The sequence below is a fragment of the Pinus tabuliformis genome, chromosome 7, assembly GCF_031772625.1.
Source record: "Pinus tabuliformis cultivar Carrire ecotype Pingquan chromosome 7, CPIR1, whole genome shotgun sequence".
In the NCBI taxonomy this organism is placed as follows: Eukaryota; Viridiplantae; Streptophyta; class Pinopsida; order Pinales; family Pinaceae; genus Pinus; species Pinus tabuliformis.
The window spans coordinates 665,478,037-665,499,057 of record NC_142293.1 but is presented as its reverse complement, the minus strand read 5'-3'; the positions used below and the strand labels follow the sequence as shown (position 1 = coordinate 665,499,057).

The window sequence follows — 21,021 nt, the reverse complement described above, 5'->3', positions numbered from 1 at the left end:
AATCTTACGCCAGGTTTTGTATCTAGTCTTACACTAGTTTTTGCTTCTATTTTTGCACCAGATTTGGTGCCTATCTTTGCACCATGTGTTGAATTTGATTTAGCACCAAATTTTGCATCCATTTTTGTGCCCATTTTTGCATCTTTTTTTGGACCATTTTTTACATCCACATTTACGTTTGATTTGTCTCCATTTTTCCCATCTCATTTTGCACCATATTTTGCGTCATTTGTTTCATCCAATTTTGCATCATTTTTAACACCATCTCTTGCATCTAATGTTACATCATTTTGAGCATCCAAATTTGCATTTATATTTGCATCTTATGTTGAGTCCACCTTTGCATCTTATTTTGTGTCTAATGGTACATTCAATGTAGAGCCATTTTTTACGTCTAATTTTGTATTTGTTTTTGCACCAAGTTTTGCATCCAATTTTAAGCTATTTTATGCCCCTTTTTGCACCATTTTTTGTCTACTTGTGTCCAATGTTGCACCATTATTTACACCGACTTTTTCATCCAATTTTGCATTTCTTTGGTGTCTAGTTTTACATCGTTTTCACCATCCAAATTTGCATCTTTTTTTGCCTCATTTTGTGTCCACATTTGCATATAATTTTGTGTCTGAGTTCGAGCCTAAATTTGCATGTGATTAGGAATCATTTTTTACATCCAATATGGCATCCTTGGTTTCACCTTTTTTCAGCCCCATTTTGCATCTTGTTTTATGTCTTTTCTTACATCTTTTTTTTTTTCCTTTTTTGCACCCAAGTTTGCATCCCAAATTTACACCATTATTTGCATCATCATTTGGCATATTAATTTGTAACGTTTTTTGCTTCCTTTTAACGCTCAACTTTGCATCTTATTTTACATCTAGTTGTTGTCTTTTTTTGCATCTAATTTGGTGCCCATTTATGTGTCCTTGTTTTTGCCCAATTTGATATCCTTTTGTATGCCATGTTTTGTTCCCTTCTTTGTTTCAACTATTGCACAATTTTTCACTTCTAATTTAAAACACTTTGTATGTCAATTGTTTGCATTTTGTATTAATTCCTAGTTTAACATCCAATTTTACTTTCAATTTTGCATCAATGGTTACATCTGCATTTGACTTCTTATATAGAGTATATTTTTCTTTACATATATGACCCCCTTTATAGATTCATAGTGAAATATATAATAGTTTCTAAATATCATTAAAGCAGATATCACAATTCAAAATCATTTGTAAAGAAATTTAAGAGAAATTGACAACATCCATCCAAAAAAATAACAATGTGCCATTAACAATTTTCAAAACATGTATGAAATAGCAACATAATACTAATAAAATCAGTATTATTTTTAATCAAAACAACTAAAATTCAAATATGATTAACAAATCAAAATATTTCATGAATATCGTTATTCTACGATAAATTAACAACATACATAAATCAAACTCATCGTATGATTACAAAATCAAAATGTCTCATTGATATAGGGTAAATTCACAACAGCCATCTAAACATAACAATGTCATTCTACACAATAATTTCTTCATAAAAAACAATGCATGTGCATGCCTAGCTACCACCGCCAAGATCATCCTCATAATCATCTTGACCATCCTCATTACTCTGATCCACATCATCACCAACACCGCAACTATCATCATCATCTCCTCCTTCACCACCATCATCCTCATCCTCATCCTCATCATCTCTTGATATATGTTGAACATAATTTGGATCATCGTCTTGGCAATCATTACCTATAGCATTCTGACAAAAAAAATCAATATTACATGTTAGTATTAATTACATAACACAACGCATGTTTTTGTTATACAATGTTAACCATAAAATGAGGTAAGATATAATATCTAATAGTACTAAAAAATAAAATGAAAATATGGTTTAAAAGTATATTGGAAATCCAACTAAGATTACATACCATAGAGTCCATCCAAACAACAAATTCAACCCATCAACACAAATATAACTTGTTAAGTTGAATTTATGGAATTAATTAACACAAATATATTAAACTACATGCAAAAGTTTGGTACACTTGCCTACCAAACTACTACCCTAAATTTGCCTATCAAGAACCTATGCCTTTGAAGTTTGGTACACTTGGGCTCCTCCCAACACTGTTGTTTTTATCTTCTAAATTTTTTGCACTTGGAGTACTTCCAAGTCTTCCAACATCTTCTTCAAAGGAAAATCAATAGCAAAATGATTCTGATAATAAAGGAAACAAACAACATTCTTAACACTAGATTTGGGCAATTTCAATTGCTTCATTGTCATCACATACTCTTCTTTTGCACCATCCATCTGCATATAGGTATGGGCAAAGAATCTACCCGAAGTCTCAAAGACTCAATCTACTTTACTACCTCAGCCTACTTTTGTCAACCTGCTTAACTTGCCACCGAAGCTTGAAGTGCCCTTCTAAGTCATGGTTAAGAGAGGTTGAAGTATTCAACTTTTGTGCAAAAATGTAGTCTTGATTGCTTGATTAAAAAAGGAACAAAGTTTTTGTTCCAACCTTTAAGTCACTCTTGTGGTTGATTTTGTCCCCAAACCTACTAATTTGCCTCAAGTTTGGTCAAACATAATGAACATTTGCACTGCTTTGATACGATTTGTCATGAACCTACAGTTTGCTAGAATTTTTCTACAAGAACCTAAGTTTCCCCAAGCCTGTTTTGACTCTTGAGGTTGTGTGACACTAGTTTTACTCAACCACAGTCGGTTGGCCAACATACACCTACAACAACCACACTACACACTTTAACTTGAGGTCTACTCATAACTCTACTGTAAGCTACAATGTATCAAATGCAAATGAATCCAACTTAATCAAATTCATTAAACAATAGGCACATGTCCCACCACAACCTTTAAAACATCCCAACAATACTTAACACTTAACCAACAAAATACATTGCAAGGAACATAACATTCATTCAAGTAAACATATTATAACAACACACAAAGTAGAGGTAGCATCCAAGGCAAGTGCCTTATTGTTATCATATAAAAAATGTCACAGATATATAACAACATAATTGCAACTTTATTCTAGATATACAATGAGTCAAAGAAAGTATTTCCTTAACTACTACCCAATAGACTTTCACAATAACCCTTTAAAAAATTGAAAGATTGCCTCTTGTAATTCTTGTCTTCTTTTTCTTCTCACTCAGTTAGTGCAGTTTCACCCTACCATGCCAACCTTGAACTTAGTACGATAATCGAGCTCATTTACACTCTTGGTGAATGATCAATGGATGATGCCTTAGCAACTTTGAGGTGTCCACTACTTATACAAGACTTGTCTCACACTTGCATCCTTCTTTGGCATATTACAAACCTCTCTATGCTTAAGTGGACTCAAGTGTCCACATCACCAACTTCTATGATCAATGATGCATTTAACCCCCTTCATTACTTGATTTCAAATTGTCCAACATCTAATGGTGTTGTGCTTAAGTCACAACACACCTAACAAGTGTGCCCAAGGCACCCAAGCACACATGGCAAGGGTGCACCCAGTAAGCATGTCTAACATATGTGTGCCTATTAGTCTCTATCCCTTCTTGTCCATCCACTATCTGACATCAAATGGTGTTGTGTAGAAGGTGCCCAAGCACAACCAACAAAGGTACACCCAACAAGTGTGTCCAGTTGATGTGTGCCTGACGAATGTGTAGCCAATGGTGCCTAAGGGTGCACCCAGTAAGCATGTCTAACATATGTGTGCCTATTAGTCTCTGCCCCTTCTTGTCCATCCACTATCTGACATCCAATGCTGCTGTGCTGAAGGTGCCCAAGCACAACCAACAAAGGTACACCCAACAAGTGTGTCCAGTTGATGTGTGCCTAACGAATGTGTGGCCAATGGTGCATTTTCCCACTTCATTCTTGTTCCATCAACTATCAAACATCTTTATCACGTTGGGCCCGAGATGCCACACACCCAACAAATGTGCCCATCACACCCAAGTGTGCTTAGCAATGGTGCACATAAGAAGTTCATCTAGTGGATGTGTGCCAAACGAATGTAAACCCAACTAGTGCATTGTACAATTGTACTCTCGGATGCTTACGCCTTAGGGCACTTCTACCCATCCATTGCAACCCTAAAATAGCAAATCCCCAACTCTTGGAATCTACATGTATCCTAGGATCACAAGTCTATAAAATCTAATCAAGTTCATTATGCCAATCTTGTTCATCATGCGTCATACTTGCAAATCACCAAGTTCCCTTCCGAGCTTCTCTTAGTAGGCCTAACTAATGGGAGCTACACAAATTTGCAACGTGCCAAGTTTGACAAAGGGCAATAGACATGTCCATGGTGCACCTTGCCATCAACAAGGGTACCTATAAACTAACTATTTTTAGCTATCAACCTTTTGTCATGTCCATCCGTGCCAATCAATAACCACAAAGGTTATTGTCTTGTCGTAGTAGCTCAAGTGGTTGGGAGCATAGTTTGTTCTCCTATCCACCCAGGTTCAATTCCAAGGGGCATGTTTCGCCTGTTGTGATAAGGCTAGAAGGTTAGGCACCCTCACTACAAAGGACATCTCAACCCTTGCTAAGTCATAAATTATTGGTATATCCAGTTTTTGCATTGTTGGATATACCATTGGTGTTATAATGGCAGCCAGTAAGTCGAAGGTTGATATGTCATTACATTATGAAACTTTATCGTTTGGATTACAAGATAAAAGACGCTACTTATAATTAGTACATCCCACTCAAACTATATGTTATGAAATGCATGTGACGGCTCTACGCCCATCATATGCATGTGAATTCAATGAAGGTTTTGTGAGTTCTGTTTTGTTGTTTTTTTAAATGGAAATGCATTGCACAAATAGTTGTCAACAATAAACAACAACTTTGCACGATAATATAATGTGTTGGAAGAATTTAGGAAGTATGAAAGTATCCCTTTGATTAAGAAGTCAGAATTGGTACCTAGCATCATCTCCACACAAATATGTGAACATTGTTTTTACTAAAATGTAACAGGAGATTTGCATGGGACACCATTAGCAAACATAAATACAAGTACAATAGGAGATATTCTAGAAAGCTTTGCATGGGACACCATTAGCAAACATAAATACAAGTACAATAGGAGTTATTCTAGAAAGCTACGGTATGTATACCACTGTAAATTAAACAATGAAAACAGCACAACCAAAGTTAGTCTAGATGTACACTATTATAAATTAAATAATGCAAATGTTATGTGGAGAGGGTTTTTTGTCTCACAAACAAGTGGGTCTCATACATCATTTTAGTGTCTAGCTAGGCCATGAGCTTGAAATAAATTATAAATATACAACTATCTAACTTTACAGCCAAAGGATGCCTCTTGTGGAAAGATTTCGAAAACCGTGTCCTTGGAAACCCTTCAAATATCAAATCTGGAATTCTCTCCATTTAGAAGATGGTCTAAAGTTAACAATCCTTCATTTTTGGCACATATATCCTCCTAGGCTGATTCACATTCTTCCCCTTTAAACGAAGTGGAACTATCCCATTTCCCTTCTTAATACTCTGAACACCCTTTGGACCTTTCTGACCCAAGTCCTGGATGGGAAAGCTCCAATAAGAAAGGAATAAGTAAAACAGGGCACCCAATCAAGAAAATAGATTGTTAAAGAAGGATACCTCAAACTTCGACCCAAGTCCCGGATGGGAAAGCTCCAATAAGAAAGGAATAAGTAAAACAGGGCACCTAATCAAGAAAATAGATTATTAAAGAAGGATACCTCAAACTTCTTGGAAGGAGCGGATCCTTCCTCTCTCTAGAAATCAAATGAAACAAGATCGAATTGAGCTATTCCATCTCCAAACTTGACTTTTAATGTCTGGCCAAATGAGACACTTTTAACAGAGGAGAACCTGGTGAAACAAGGAATCAATGATCCTTCAAGATGTGACTATTGTTTTGTAAACAACGAAACCCCCTTTCCTACGTTCTTCTGTTATAGAAATGAGTCTCCCCTCCTCTATTACAGCATATTCTAAAGAAGAACTGTTCAGTAACTGGTTTCTTTTATTGCTTGAAGGATTCAAAAACAAGCCAATTATAAAGGTAATTTGGAATATTATTCTCTTTCGAAGATACAGCTGATCAAAATGACAAGATATTCAATGAAAATAGGTATATTCCCAATACGTCTAAAGAATCAATGCCAACTTGATTAGAAAAATTCAAAAATTAGGCAGAGTGAATTAAGCCAACAAGAAAAAGGTTGGAAGAATAGTTATGATTTGGCAAATTGGGAAGAGAAAGGGAGGGAAACCAGCACCGAAAAAAGTACATGAATGTAATCCCATTTAAGTAATCTCCTGCAAATTTGATTATATTAATGATTGGATGCGAAGATTTTAACAATGCTCTTTGATGAACATCAAAAGGAGATCCAAGCCATTCGTTCATGGCATGGATAATCTTAACAACAAAAGGAAGATTATTTGAAAATTTAACTTGGGACATTGGAGTAGCAACCAACAACTATGTAGAATCCTTGGCATCACTCAAAAGGAATACTTATATTAAAACTTACAAAAGAACACCTCAGAAGATCTAACAGTACTTAGAGACTGACAAGTAGTAGTAGCTTCATAAATGGGAATTTCAAGTTCTTTGAATGTCGAGATAGAAAGAAACATAAACAGATTTAGAGAGACTCTAAGGAAATTCCACGTTTGGGAGGGAAAGCACCTTGTATTGGAAAAAAATATAAACATGTCCGAATTTTCCATGAAAATGAAACACAAAAAACAAGGAGCTGGAAGAGGTGTGGTGTCCTTGCTTCAACATATGACATTATGACTCAGCTAGCAGGCTATATTGGGAACGCTTTCCTTCTCTCCGTGCTTCCTCTGTTCTCAACTCTCTGTGAAGGATTGGCTTCCAGCATTAATTCCTTGCAAGTGAGACCAACAACTATTGAAGTTCTCACTCCCTACAAAGCAACTTCACAAGACCAAATCCCAGATTCAAAAGGCTCTCAACTTCAAGAGACCAAATCCTAGCTTCAAAAGGCTCTCAACTTCAAGAGACGAAATCCCAGCTTCAAGAGGCCTCTGTACAGAGATTATGCAATAGAAAAGTTCCATCGAATAACTCTGTTTTCTTATCCCAATATGCTAGAATCTATGGTCAGCTTTCAAGGAAGTACCTCCCATCATAGTGGAGCGAAGGCTTTGATTCAAGCACTTCTTACTCTACTCCAAATGACACTCCTCTGGAGGATACCCTGTTGGGGGTTCCTGTAAGGCAGACAAAGATATACTTCGACATATTAACAAGTGGTGAATAGTTTTTTCAATCACGGCAAAGCAGTATTGAGAAATTACAAACTATAAGGATGACTGTCTCAGGAAGTCGGTTTCAATGCAGCTGTTTATGTAGCTAAGTGTCACTCTAAGTATGTTTTGCCTCTAAACAAGACTTCACAGTATGTAAACTATCTTTCGTAATATAAACATAAATTGTTCTTGTTTAAAAAATAAAAGAATGAATTCGTGTTCGCTTTTATATCCCAGAACACTATAGATGTTGGACCTAGATTTGCTAGCATAATTTTGGCTATACCTTTCATACTTTTTTCCAAATTCGAATCAGTCAACCTATGGTGTTGTTCAAGATCAACATAAAAACAATATCAAATTCCATTAAATATAGCATCGAGATGGGGAGAAAGGGAATACTGTGATTGTAAGTAGTAAATAATGAGAACGACCAAATTTTGTTTTATGCATAAGTCATTCCTCATGGAAGTAAAATTCCCAAATTTTGCTTTCCATTCTCTTGTTGTAGTCCTATTCACCAGTCATTCTTGATGGTATTAAGCCTTAGCAATAATAATCAGCACAATTTTGATAAATAAAGATGTTTTCTTCCTTTGTTCTTTATTCTAGTTCCGTTTCTGAATGAAACGAATTCCTATGCATTTCCTATGTTTGTGTGTAAGTGAGTGAAGCTTAGATGCAATAAAGCTGTTGAACTTGAGCAACAATGGAATGAAGGAAATTATATTCCAAAGCTTGAAACACAGGACTGAAGCATGGACAAGTGAAAAATACCAAAAAAATCCACCAACAAAGTGATCACTGGAAAGGAAAATATAATTATAGTATCTTTGGAGCCAATCAACCATCCACTGTCAACCTAATCTTCTATATGCTGTATTTGGATTTTCATTACTAATCTCTATGAATAAACTTGGCATAGCATGCTCACTACATCTTTTATCCATAACAAAAAAGAAAACTGAGAACTGAGAAATAATGCATAACTTCATATTCAGGGAATAGCTACTTCCTAAAAGAGATTCTGGAAATACAAACAACCTCATTAAACAAAGTGAAGGAAGCATCAGCTGATCCTGAACTCAATTATATGTCTCTATAAAATAGCATTAAGGAAACTGTTTCTATAAAGCATTATGTGCAACTCAGCATGGACAAAGAATCAAGGTTTGACTTAAAATCAGGCAAGACTTAAGACTTAATTCAGGAAAGTTGGGCAAAAGAAAATAACTTGGACAAAACTTTTATTTTCTAGTTGTCAAGTTTTACCTGATTCTTGCCAAGCCCAAGTCAGATCCTAAGATAACTCTCAAGTTTTGTTTGAGTCTGAGTTAGACCCTGAGTTCTGACCAAGTTAAGCTTCAACTCCGTCTGATCTGCTCATATTTAGATCCCAGCAGAGTCAGACTAGCCAAGTTAACTCAGCTGAGTCTGGTAACTATGGATACAATTATCTTTACCAGCTAACGTAGCAATGGCCCAAACGTGATATGAAAAATAAATACAATGTGATAGAGTCATCACATTGTATGTTGGTTAAAAACACAGTAATAGTGAATTCCATGCATGCAGCCATTAGCCGTAAGAGAGAATATGGATGGCTAATTTATTCTCAATTGCTAGCGGGCAAAGACCAATGGAGGGAACAAAGATTGATAGTAAACAAACTTAATTCAAATAATGAGGATTAAGTCAAAGATTATAAAACAAATTGAATGGAAACACTAAAACCCTGTTGAACCCTGTTTTTTAAATTTTATTTGCTGATGATAAAAAATGCCGAAGCTTTTTTACTGAAAGACCAAACTTGACAGCTGAATACTGGAAGACAAAGTTTATGGAAATTTTTTATATTTTAAGCTAGTAGGACAATGTTCTCTGCTAAGGACAATACCCCAAGGGCCTAACCAATATTCTCTCGCCAGGCCATAAGACTGGTTTAGGGCGATGTACCTTGCAGATGATGCATCGCCTCTTATGAATCCTAAGTTGTACGAATGGTTGATGAACAGATAAATGCAAATTGGGAGACTGGGGGTTATCCATATAGACATTCTTAGTCTCTATTCTCAATTATCTTTGTGATATCCATATCCACAATCACTGCAATTCTTATTGCTACAGTGGCATGTCCCATTAATAGCCCTCTTACTCTTAACACAAGCTTTTAGGAGTAGAAAAATGAATTACTTCCACTAAATTTGTAACTTCAAATTTATTAGGCATTTACATTACTAATATGAGAAAGCAACTCTGATTACTATTACGAAAAAGCAACTCCTATCACTAATTTACAAAAGAGGGAAGAAAACCTGAACACCTAAACAATGGCAACCAAAATAACACTGACAAAAAAGCCATGTAGAACGTAAAAAGTTGTCCTCCAGTTGTAGAACAGGCAATGGTAACCAAAATAACACAGATACAAAAGCCATGTAAAACATGAAATGTTGTTCTCCAGATGTAGAACATAAAATGCAACCAGTAAGGTAGTGAGTGCAACTAGTAGGTTTATCAGCGCAGCCAACAAGTTTATGAGTGCAACAGCAGTTGATGGTTACTTTCCAATGATTTCCAGCATTGAAATGGTTACATCTTCATCTCAAAGTGCTAGCCAAGTCATTAAATCCCCATTGTTCAAAGTAATTATCCTCTTTTGTCACCATACCACCAAATTGACTCTCAGGCCAAGGGAAGAACACACGAATTTAATTGTCACAAAGTGATAAGTTTTGCCAAGAGTCTTGCACTCCCATAAGGGCCCACTTTTTGCATGAGTGGTCATGGAGTCTAGCTCCACCCTAATACACTCAACATGCTGAACAGGATGCCTTATATAAGAAACACAAGCCAAGCCGAAATTGCAGACAAAGCAACTCAAGGAGAATGCATCCCCTAGAAGGAGGACCCACCATTCAACAAGTACCTCTGATTGTCTAAGTAGCAAGGTAGGAACAGTAGTCAGATGGCAGAAAGGATGCCATGTGGTACAGTGAAGGAAAAGAAGTTGATAGGAAGATCACAAGGTGCACTTTTGCATGTTGGAACATCTATGTGTAGAGCCAAAGACACATCTATATATATACAGAGGATAGTGAGACACATATGTGCAGTGAAGCCTACTATGTCGCAAAGGAACAATGTCTCTATGTCAATGTGACCATTGATGAATGGATGAACAGTGTACAATGTAGTATACAAGAGATGGGAGACTGTAACTGAGAGCAATAACAAGGTCCCTTAAGAACAATAAAGATTTAGAGCGAGAGACTTCCTGTGGCGAGAGTCATGTAAAAAAACCTACAAACTTTGTAACCAGTCATTACATCAGAGGGAACAACACATCAATACTATCATTACTGAGACAATCCATCTTTTATCTGGAACAAAATCATACATATCTTGATGAGAGAACACATTCTTGCAGTCTACAAAATCGATTGAAATGTCTGCTTCTGTTTCAAGAATAGAATCAGTTATACCTGAACAAGGGAACATATCCCACTGCCTCCCTGACCCGTGCACTTTCCTTCTCTCCTGCCACCAATAGCTTCAATAACTTCAATCTAACGATGATCTGGTATTGCTGGCCCTTTTTCGTTCCCATCGCGTCCTTTTCTGTTTTTGGTAATCCTCCCAAGTCCCCTCCTTCCACCTTTTTTCCTATTCCAAATCAGGGTTTTCCCAGAGCGAATGTTCTATGGTCAGCATATTGAAGATGGAGGAGATCCATAGGTTCCAGTGCTGGCCCTTTTTCGTTCCCACCGCGTTTTTTCTGGTTATCCTCCCAATTCCCCTCCTTCCGCCTTTTTTCCTGTTCGAAATCGAGGTTTTCTGGAGCGAATCGGAGTTTCCTGCCGCGAATGATCTACGAAGTTTTCTGGAGCGAATCGGGGTTTTCGTGTGCGAATGATCTATGATCAGCACATCAAACATGGGAGTGAGATCCATAGGTTCCAGCACTGGCTTTTTTTTCATTCCCGCCGCCTCTTTTTCGGGTTATCCTCCCAATTCCCCTCCTTCCGCTTTCTATCCTATTCGAAATCGGGGTTTCCTGGAGCGGATCGGGGTTTTCTAGAGTGAACGGTCTGGTCAGCCCATTGAACAAGGAAATGAGGGGCGGATCGGGGTTTTCTGGAGTGAACGCTCTGGTCAGGCCATTGAACATGGAAATGAGGGGCGGATCGGGGTTTTCTGGAGCACGATTACCAGCTAATGAAGAAGCAGTTGAGGCCAGTGAAACTACACCATCCAACCCCTATCCTGTTGCAGTTGAGTAACCAAATGATCCGCCCACTAATTAAGAAGCGGGAGATTTCACACACGCATAAAGATATGGTATCGATGCACTACTACCGGCATCCGAGCATCCAGGTAAGAGTGGTTAACTCTCTCACGCATCCAAGCCTCCTGCTATAGCCGCCTCAGAAAGAACTCTTTCTAAAGTTCATTTGTTAATAAGTATAAACAATATATATATATATATATATATATATATATATATATATATATATATATATATATATATATATATATATATATATATTGTTTTTGTCTATTCTTTTCTTTCTTATTTCATCCTCCCAATTCCGATTCAGTTGTTAATACGTATATAAGACATCCTATTCTGTCTATTCTTTTTGGCTCTATTGGCAAGGTTCAATGCCTTCAATAGAGAAACCCACAACCCCCGGTAACCAGTACTTTGATCTGGGAAGCCTATATCTTAGGAGAACAGAAGATTTACTAGCACTAGTTGAACTTGAGATTTCTCAAAAACTAAAAGGAACAAATAAGGGTTGCTTTGCCAATCCACTCATAACCTAATCCACTTTGGTGATGAAGGGAAACCAACTATAAGATATCAAACACCTTCCCTCATGCACAGTGCATAGAGGCTCTACCCCTGTAAAGGTTTGAACATGTGTTGTTTACATTGTAGTGCCCATAGTTGTACCATTTATACTTTACTCCTGTCTCTTTGGGAGGAATAGATCACTTAGGCATCATTTTAGGATTTATTTATTTATGCAATAATTCTTTTAGTCATTATTGACTTAGGTTGGAAATGCCATAGTGTTTTTTTTCCAATAAGAAAAAAATATTATTTGTGTATTAATATTAATGCAAAGGTGTAATTTAGATCATCTAACATATATTAAATATGCTTCACATGTATGACATGGTAGTATAATATGTTCAACATCTAATGTTCGCTAAATATTGAAATCTCCATAGGATTCAAACAACGCTATGTTCCTAATGTACATTCAAACTAGATAGGCAACTTGATATCCATGTTAAAAACTAGTATATATCCAAAATTCAATAGATATGACCCTAATAATCAGAAGTGTAGATCTGCATGAAAAGTTAAGACTTCAACTCGGGTTCAATCATTATCATAAGAGTGTCACAACAATGGTGGAGAATTTCATAATTGAAAATGCAAATAGCTAACATGAAAAATAGAATGGTTGAAACAATGGAATAAGAAATAAGACTATAACAATTCCATAGATGACTTTAATAAAAATTGTTATCATTGTTGTGTATTGCAGGTGCTAGGAGAGGCCATGGAAACAAATGAATTTATTTCCAATGAAGACACACAACATGATTTAGGGCATCAGGTACTTGAATATTACATTAATTTATGAAATATAATAAAATGAAATTTAGTTCCTGATCCTTGTTTTCCTAAACCTAGTAATTTATATAGTTTATTATTCAAACTTGAAAAAAAATAATGCATGTCGTTGATTCTTTTAGGTGGAAAATGTGTTTTCAACAAATACAAAGTTGAACCCTTTTACTGTAAAACAACCAAAATATGTACACAAGGGTGGACACCATACTGTTAAAGCACATCGCATGAGAAAGTGGGTGGAAGAAGATATGACAATTGACTCTACAAATACAATAGAAATTGGTGGCAATGAACAAGAGGTTAGTCATGATGATAATACATGGAATGAATACTTTGATACAATTGTTATACTTTGTGGGTGTTATAAATAAGTTCAGTTATAAATTAATGGACGATATAAGTACATCATATAGTCTAATCTCTAACCTTGGAAAAAATAATGCATGTATCAATTATTTTAGGTTGGCAATGGAATCAGAACAAATGAGGAGTTTAATCATTTTGATAGACCAATACAAATACCTGCATATGGACGTGGCCTACGCCGTACAATTAAATCACGCAAAAAGAAATGGGTGGAAGAGGATATGACAATGGAGTTTGTAAATGAAATAGAAAATCAACACAATGAACAAGAGGTTGGTCATGATGATACTACATGCATAGATGAATAATTTGAGACAATTGTTGTTTTTGGATGTTCCTAAGGTAGAAAATCTAAGAATATGAAATTAATGTGGCTTGTTTTTAAAATAATGTGTTCAAAAATAATATTTTTAATTTATTGTATACATGTATAATGTTGTTTTGTTGAGTAATTTATTGCGTATATCTTTGAAATGGATCCATGTTCTATACAGTAATTGCTATCTAACATTAAATAATGGTTGCATTTAATTATAGGTAAACGATGTTGATGATACACCTATTAATGATCAAGATCCAACTAGACCATTAAGAATTCAACGAGATGATCCAATTCATCCTTTAAACCATACTAGGAGAAGAAGAGAAGCATTGAAGAGAGCACTACCACGTGAAAAATTTGAGGAATTGATGAAATTAGCATACATTGATGACATGCCATCCACTACTCAGAGTAGAGATGTCGATGGAAATGTAATGCATGAAGAAGGATTGAATGAAATGCTCACAAGTTTCTTTGGGGATGGAAACAATGATGAGGGTGATGATCCTATGCATAATAATGATGATGCTGATATAGAGGGAAACTACCGCCAACATAATTATGATGATATCAACATCAATGCATCAATTAAGCAAGCAGCAAAGACAGTGGTGTTCAAATCGGGTGCAAGTAGAACATCCAAGCTTTCATGCACATTAATATTATTGGAAATCAAGTCATTATTTGGTTGGTCAGACAAGAGCTTCACTACCTTACTAAAGTAATTATTTGAATTATTTTTCTAGTTTTGCACTGTCAATTTGTGTCCTCAATTAGAATATAAGTACTAACTTCATTTAATTTAATTTGAGGTGGATTTTACATTATGGTATATAAACAACGTTATAAATGACATTTTTAACGTGTAGGTTTGAAAAAAAAACTTGCAGGGCTCTAAAGGATAAAATATTCCCTGAAGATAATGTGTTGCCATCAACTTGTAGAGAAGCGCGTCAATTGTTAGTCAAGTTGGGGATTGAATATAAGCAAATTCATGCATGTAAAAATGATTGCATCTTATATAGAGATGAATATAAAGACAATGAAGAATGCCCTGTTTGCAAAGAGAAAAGATATCGTACGGATGTACAAGGTTCTACAGTTCCAAATAAGGTTTTAGGACACATGCCAATTATTCCTAGACTACAACGGATGTTTCGTTGTAAATCTCTTGCACAATTGATGGATTGGCATGCAAAGAATAGGAGTAAAGATGGATTCATGCGAATTCCTATGGACTCCAAAGCAATGAAACATATAGAGGAAAAATGGCCAAGAAAATTCAAGGATGAACCTCGCAGTATTAGGTTAGGACTTGCAATGGATGGAGTGTGCCCTTTCTCTTTCCTAAGCTCAAATTATAGTGTTTGGCCAGTTGGACTGATAGTATACAATATTCCCCCATGGATGAGTGTTAGAAAGGAACACCTTATGCTAACTCTCATCGTTCCAGGAAAACATCAAGTGAAAAAAATGGATGTTTACATTGCACCTTTTATTGATGAGATGCAATTGTTATGGAAAGGCATAAGAATGTATGACATATCACGTCCTCCATCAAATAGGTCCTTCATGTTTTATGGCATACTATGTTGGACAATTCATGATTTCCCAGGACTTGGTGTTTGTTCTGGTAAGAGATCAAATAATTTGCATATTCGTAGTACATCATAATTTATTTTCAATTCAAGTTGTATATAAGTATTACATTATTATTGTTTTCTTATGTAAGCTAGTTATTGATTATAGGGCTACAAACAAAAGGGATTTTTGCATGTCCAAGATGTGCAGAACAATTTGAGGGGCGATATTCTAAAGATCTACACAAAGTTATATATGCAAACAACAGGGTTTTTCTACCACCTGACCATAAGTTCAGAAGCCGCCTAAAGAATCAATTTGATGGAAAAATTGAAAATAAACCTCCTCCCAAGGTTATGGGTCCAGCTGATTGGCTTAAAATGTATGGAGATGCTGAATCAAAAGCTTGGAACCATTTTTTTCGTCATGATCATTCAATTGAGGAACCAGAACAAGTTATGGTTGAAATGCCAAAAGGAATGAAAAGGAAATCCATATTTTATGATCTCCCTTACTGGAAGGATCTATTAATATCTCATTTAATAGATCCTATGCATGTTTTCAAAAATGTCCCTGATTCTATTTTTCGACATATATCTAGCAAAGATAAAGACACTTTGTCATCAAGGAGGGATATTGCTCTTTCACGTACCAAATTTGATAGAAGACATTTGTGGCCAAGTAAGGAAAATGAATCATATGCAGAAGCTCCATGGATACTAAAAAGGAAAGAGTTAGATCAACTAAAAAATGTGATTCGTTCAATAAGAACACCCACTGGATATGGATCATCATTGAATAAAGCTTTTACAGTAGAGGGACATATCACAGGATTCAAAACACATGATTATCACAATTTTATGAAGGTATTAACATCAATTAATTGTTATTCTTATCATTTACTTACTAAAACTTATTTTGATATATTATGATAAATCAATACTAATGAACTATAATAATTTGGTTTGATAGCATATCATGCCACTAGCAATAAGAGGGGATTCATGCCTTACAACTGACTTAAGGAATGCCATATGTCGATTGTCAGCCTTTACGAGGTATGTGGTCGCTTGATATTTACAAGGTTTTACATGGTATGAAATGTTCCTCTATATGATACAATGATATATTATATCTCATTCTAAATGTCACTAAAAATTCATACTAACTTAATGACAATATCTAATTAGGTGGGTGACCTCTAAAGAGATCCATGAGTCTGAAGTGCCAAGATGGAAGAAAGAAATCACAGAAATTGTATGTGTATTTGAAAAGGAGCTCCCTACAAGTTTCATGGACCTACAGGTCCATTTACTTATACATCTAGTTGATGACATTGAAATGGCAGGTATCATTTCAACAAGATGGATGTTTTTCTTTGAGAGATACATGAAAACCCTAAAAAGATATGTCCGACAGAAGGCACATCCAGAGGGTTGCATGGCTGAAGGGTATGTACTAAATGAAGCATTTTTCTTCCTATGTGAATTCCTTGGTAAAGATTTTGAAGATGGTGCACAATTTTGGGATCAAGAACGTGCATCTGATATTATAGATGGAGAAAAGCCTCAAACTAATGGTGTTCAAGAAGTAATTGGTATGTAAAATATTCATTATTATAGTTATTTTAGAATCATTTACTATATCATTTTGGGCTTCCCGAATTGAAAGAATAATATTTTAAGTTTGAATTATACATGTTGATTTTTAATAGGTGTTGATGAAAGTGTTGTGCTCAACAAATTTGTCCTCTACCAAATGGAATTCATGAATAAATGGATTGATATGTATGATATAAAAAGGAAAGAAGTGTTAGAAGCAAGGAAACAATTTAAGATATCAAACCCAAGGAATACCCCACTTCCCACTAATATTTCCGGTCAATGGGGAAAAGAATGCACAATAGAATGGGTTTCTAAACAAATTCAAAACCAAATAGATGAGGAAGGAATAGATGCAAACATAATAGAAGATGAGATCAACATGTGCAGAGGATGTGAAAAAAAGGTAAATTTTGAATTATTACAAAATGTTGCTTGAATACATTAATCACATTGTTAACTATTTAACTATGCACAATCATATTTAATTTCACTCAAGTAAATGGCTTGTCACAGGTGAGGAAGTATCCTGCAATGTGGGCATACGGTCATCATTATCGTGTAGAAAGAGTAGATGCAAAAAGACGATCCTTCGATTGTGGGGTCATGGTTGATTTCAAGCAATCAAGTCGAGCAAGTTCAAAAGATAAAAATGTTATTGAAGGGAATCTTCAATACGTTGGAAAAATACAAGAAATTATTGAGTTAGATTACCGCTCTTTCAAATGTAGTATTTTTAAATGTAAATGGTATGAAGCATTTGACAGGACACGGAGACATGATATCCATAGTGGATTGTTTTCTATAGATTCATCAAAATACCTACCACTGGATAAGGAGCCCTATGTTCTACCAATTCATTGTGAGCAGGTATTTTTTCACTAAAACAATATAAGAAATATAAGAAATAACGGTTGTATGTAATTTTGTAATTCATTTTTTATTGTGGATATATACATTCTCATTGATAATAAAATTTGATACCACTGGAGATCTAATATATTTATCTTCTTCACATGCAGGTTTTTTTCTATGAAGATATTTTGGATCCAAAATGGATATTTGTCATTCATTATGATCCAAGATTAAGGCATATATTCGAAGATGCCTCAATCAATACAGAGAAAAGTAATGATGACCAACCAAATATAGTTCAAGAATCGGGGAACATAGAACAAATTGGCATCAATGATGATGTTCAACCAGAGGACTGTGAACTAGATGATGGTGACAACATTCCTTTAGCAGTATGGACAAGCAGGGCTAGAGGTGTATTTTCACAAAATGATAAATTAGATGAGGCAATTCACCATGACAACCAACAATTTCCAAAGGCAAATGATCTTATAGAAGAAGGCAATATTAATGATATACAATATGAAGATCAAATTAATAGATCTGGTAACACTGATATTTTTGATGACGAAACAACTTTTATTGATACAGAATATGACGAAGGTGAAGATGAGGATGATCACAATATGACTTTAGCAGAATGGTTTAGGAAGAGTAATATTAATTTCTTGCAAGAACATATGAACATTGACAAGGAAGCATTGGAAGACATAGATGCAGATGATAACATAAATGAAGACTTCTAGATAATTTACAGGGTATGTCATTCATGTTTAAATAAGGACAATTATTATGTCCCATTTTGAAATGATTCATTGTTATTTGGTTGTAATAGTCATTTAATTACCATGTTTAGAACTCATAATCTAAATTGGTGTTTTGAATATTCTTATAGGTATACTCATTACTTGATGCAATTAATGTCATTAAAATGTATGTTAGTTAATATGGTTTGTTGGTTGGAAATAACAAGCTCAGTTAGTTAGATAAGAGTTACTATGGTTAGTTTCATCTATTAGTTGAAAATGGTTAGAAATAATATGAAGTTATGACTGAGACAAAATGAAAATAATTTATGTGTGTATAAATTGTCACATATTGTGAATATAGACAAATATAGCTTAACACACAAATATAACTTGTTAAGTTGAATTTATGGAATTAATTAACACAAATATATTAAACTACACTACAATAAAAATTCGAATTATTAAGGATATTTGGATGGGTAATGAAGGTGATTCAAATTTTCTACTGAGTTTATTCATTTTTGTGATCAATAATAACTTTCCCACACGCAGGTAATATTTTCCCCATATAGGGAATCCCTAATGGCATAGGGTCCCTATCATTGTATTGTTGTCATCGGTATCATCATTTAATCATCATCCTCATTGCCATTGTCATCGTCATCATATTCACCATCGCCACCACTATCATAGGTCATTTTTGATGACGATTATCATCATATCTTCCTTGGTTTCTAATATATATATGTATATGATGATGATGAGAAAAAAAAAAATCATTGGTCATAAAAGGTTACCATACTAGACTATCTTTAAAGGTAGATCAAATTATTTTTTTGCACACTTCCAAAACATATGGTTTCTATTCCAAGGTAGATCTTGAACACATTGATGAATGCAACTTTGTCTTGGATGTATCATCCAAGCATTCTGTATATTTACAAGTTCACTTGTCATTTTCATTGTTTTTTAAAATGTTAAATATTTTCACGCATGATATACTGAATAGTTAATGGACACTACAAATAGTTTCCAGTACGGTTGATATTATTCTACTTATATGCTCTTTGTAACTGAACAAAATTATTAATTTTGTCTTGAAAATTAGACTTGTAGCACAAAGAAAATGGTTGGGAATTATTTAATGACTATATCAATTCACAACTACTAACAATTGTTTTTGCTTTCTCCTTAAGTTTTGCAACCCAATTTGACTTAAATTTGCTTAACAGTGAAAAACCATTTGTCAATACTTCAGGTTTTACAAAATTCCTATAAACAACTATATCTACTTGGTAATCTAAAAAATATCAACAAATTCACAATCTCATATATTAGTCAGAAGAGGCCATCGTCAAAGTGAATCAAATACCAAGAATGATCTATGTCTGCTAAAACCTATAATCACATTGTTTCCTTAATAGCAACTAAAAACTTCTATACCCAGTTGTTGAACTTTTGCAACCAATTATAAACCTTCAACAAGAAGTAGTTTTCTAACGAGAATTATTGCCATATCTTCCTTGGTTTTACGAGGAAAAAGAAATAAAATTTCATTTGTTATCAAAGGTAAACCAAATTCATTATTTGCATACTTCCAAACCTAGGGTTTCGTATCCAAAGTAGATCCTAACCACATCAATGAAACAAACTTTGTTTTTATGTATCATCCAAACATTATGTACAATTACAGACTCACCTCTAATCCATTGTTTATAAAAATGTTGAATATTTTCATACATGATATACTGAACAGTTGGACAATGAAAATAGTTGTCATCGCTATTCTTCCATTTATATGCTTTTTGCAACTTATTTGAAAGAGCAATTTTGTCCCAACAATTATACTTGTAGCATAAAGAACATGGTTAATACATATGATTAGACCAAAAACTAGTTACTACCAAAATTCAACCAAAAAAAATATTACTTCATAAAAATAGAATTAAAAACAAAAAATATAAAAACAAAAATTTCCCAAATTAAAAATAAATAAATGATAAACTTTTTTTACCAAAATTTAGTGATTTTTTTAGTGCTAATACTAACATCACCATTACAACAAGATATTTTTCTAGTGCTAATATTGCCATTACCACAAGATATAAGAGGGATATAATGCAAAAAGTTTAATAATAATATGTATGTAGAAGATGGTCTTCAGACTGGTGAATTCATGATAATCAATGGGACTACAGTCAAAATAATTGGATGTTATTTACTTTTTTACATAGATTGTCAAAATAATTGCATAAATCGGTTTTTTTTAACCAAAATTTAACAAAAACTTTGCTAGTGCTAACATTAGAACCACCATTACAACAAGATATCTTTCTAGTGTTGACAACACCATTATAGTAAGATACCTCAAGAGAGACAGAAAATTTTAAAAGTATGATAGCAATACGTATCCAGAAGATGGTATTGAAACTAGTAATTGTTCACGAATCCATAAGATTGTAAGGTCATTCTCATTATCATAATCATTGTCATCATCATCACCATCATCCTTGTCATTGTTATTGCCATCATTACATTATCATCATAATCACATTCATG

At 34.5% G+C, this 21,021-nt stretch overlaps 1 long non-coding RNA gene across 1 annotated transcript; it reads right to left on the bottom strand.

Annotated features, from left to right (window-relative positions):
• Positions 1–1,569: 1,569 nt before the first annotated feature.
• On the bottom strand, positions 1,570–1,968 carry LOC149249208 (uncharacterized). The gene is made up of 2 exons (XR_016265135.1): positions 1,940–1,968; positions 1,570–1,767 (listed from the first exon to the last, which is right to left on the bottom strand). It is a non-coding gene; the product is annotated as an uncharacterized LOC149249208 (long non-coding RNA).
• Positions 1,969–21,021: the final 19,053 nt, after the last annotated feature.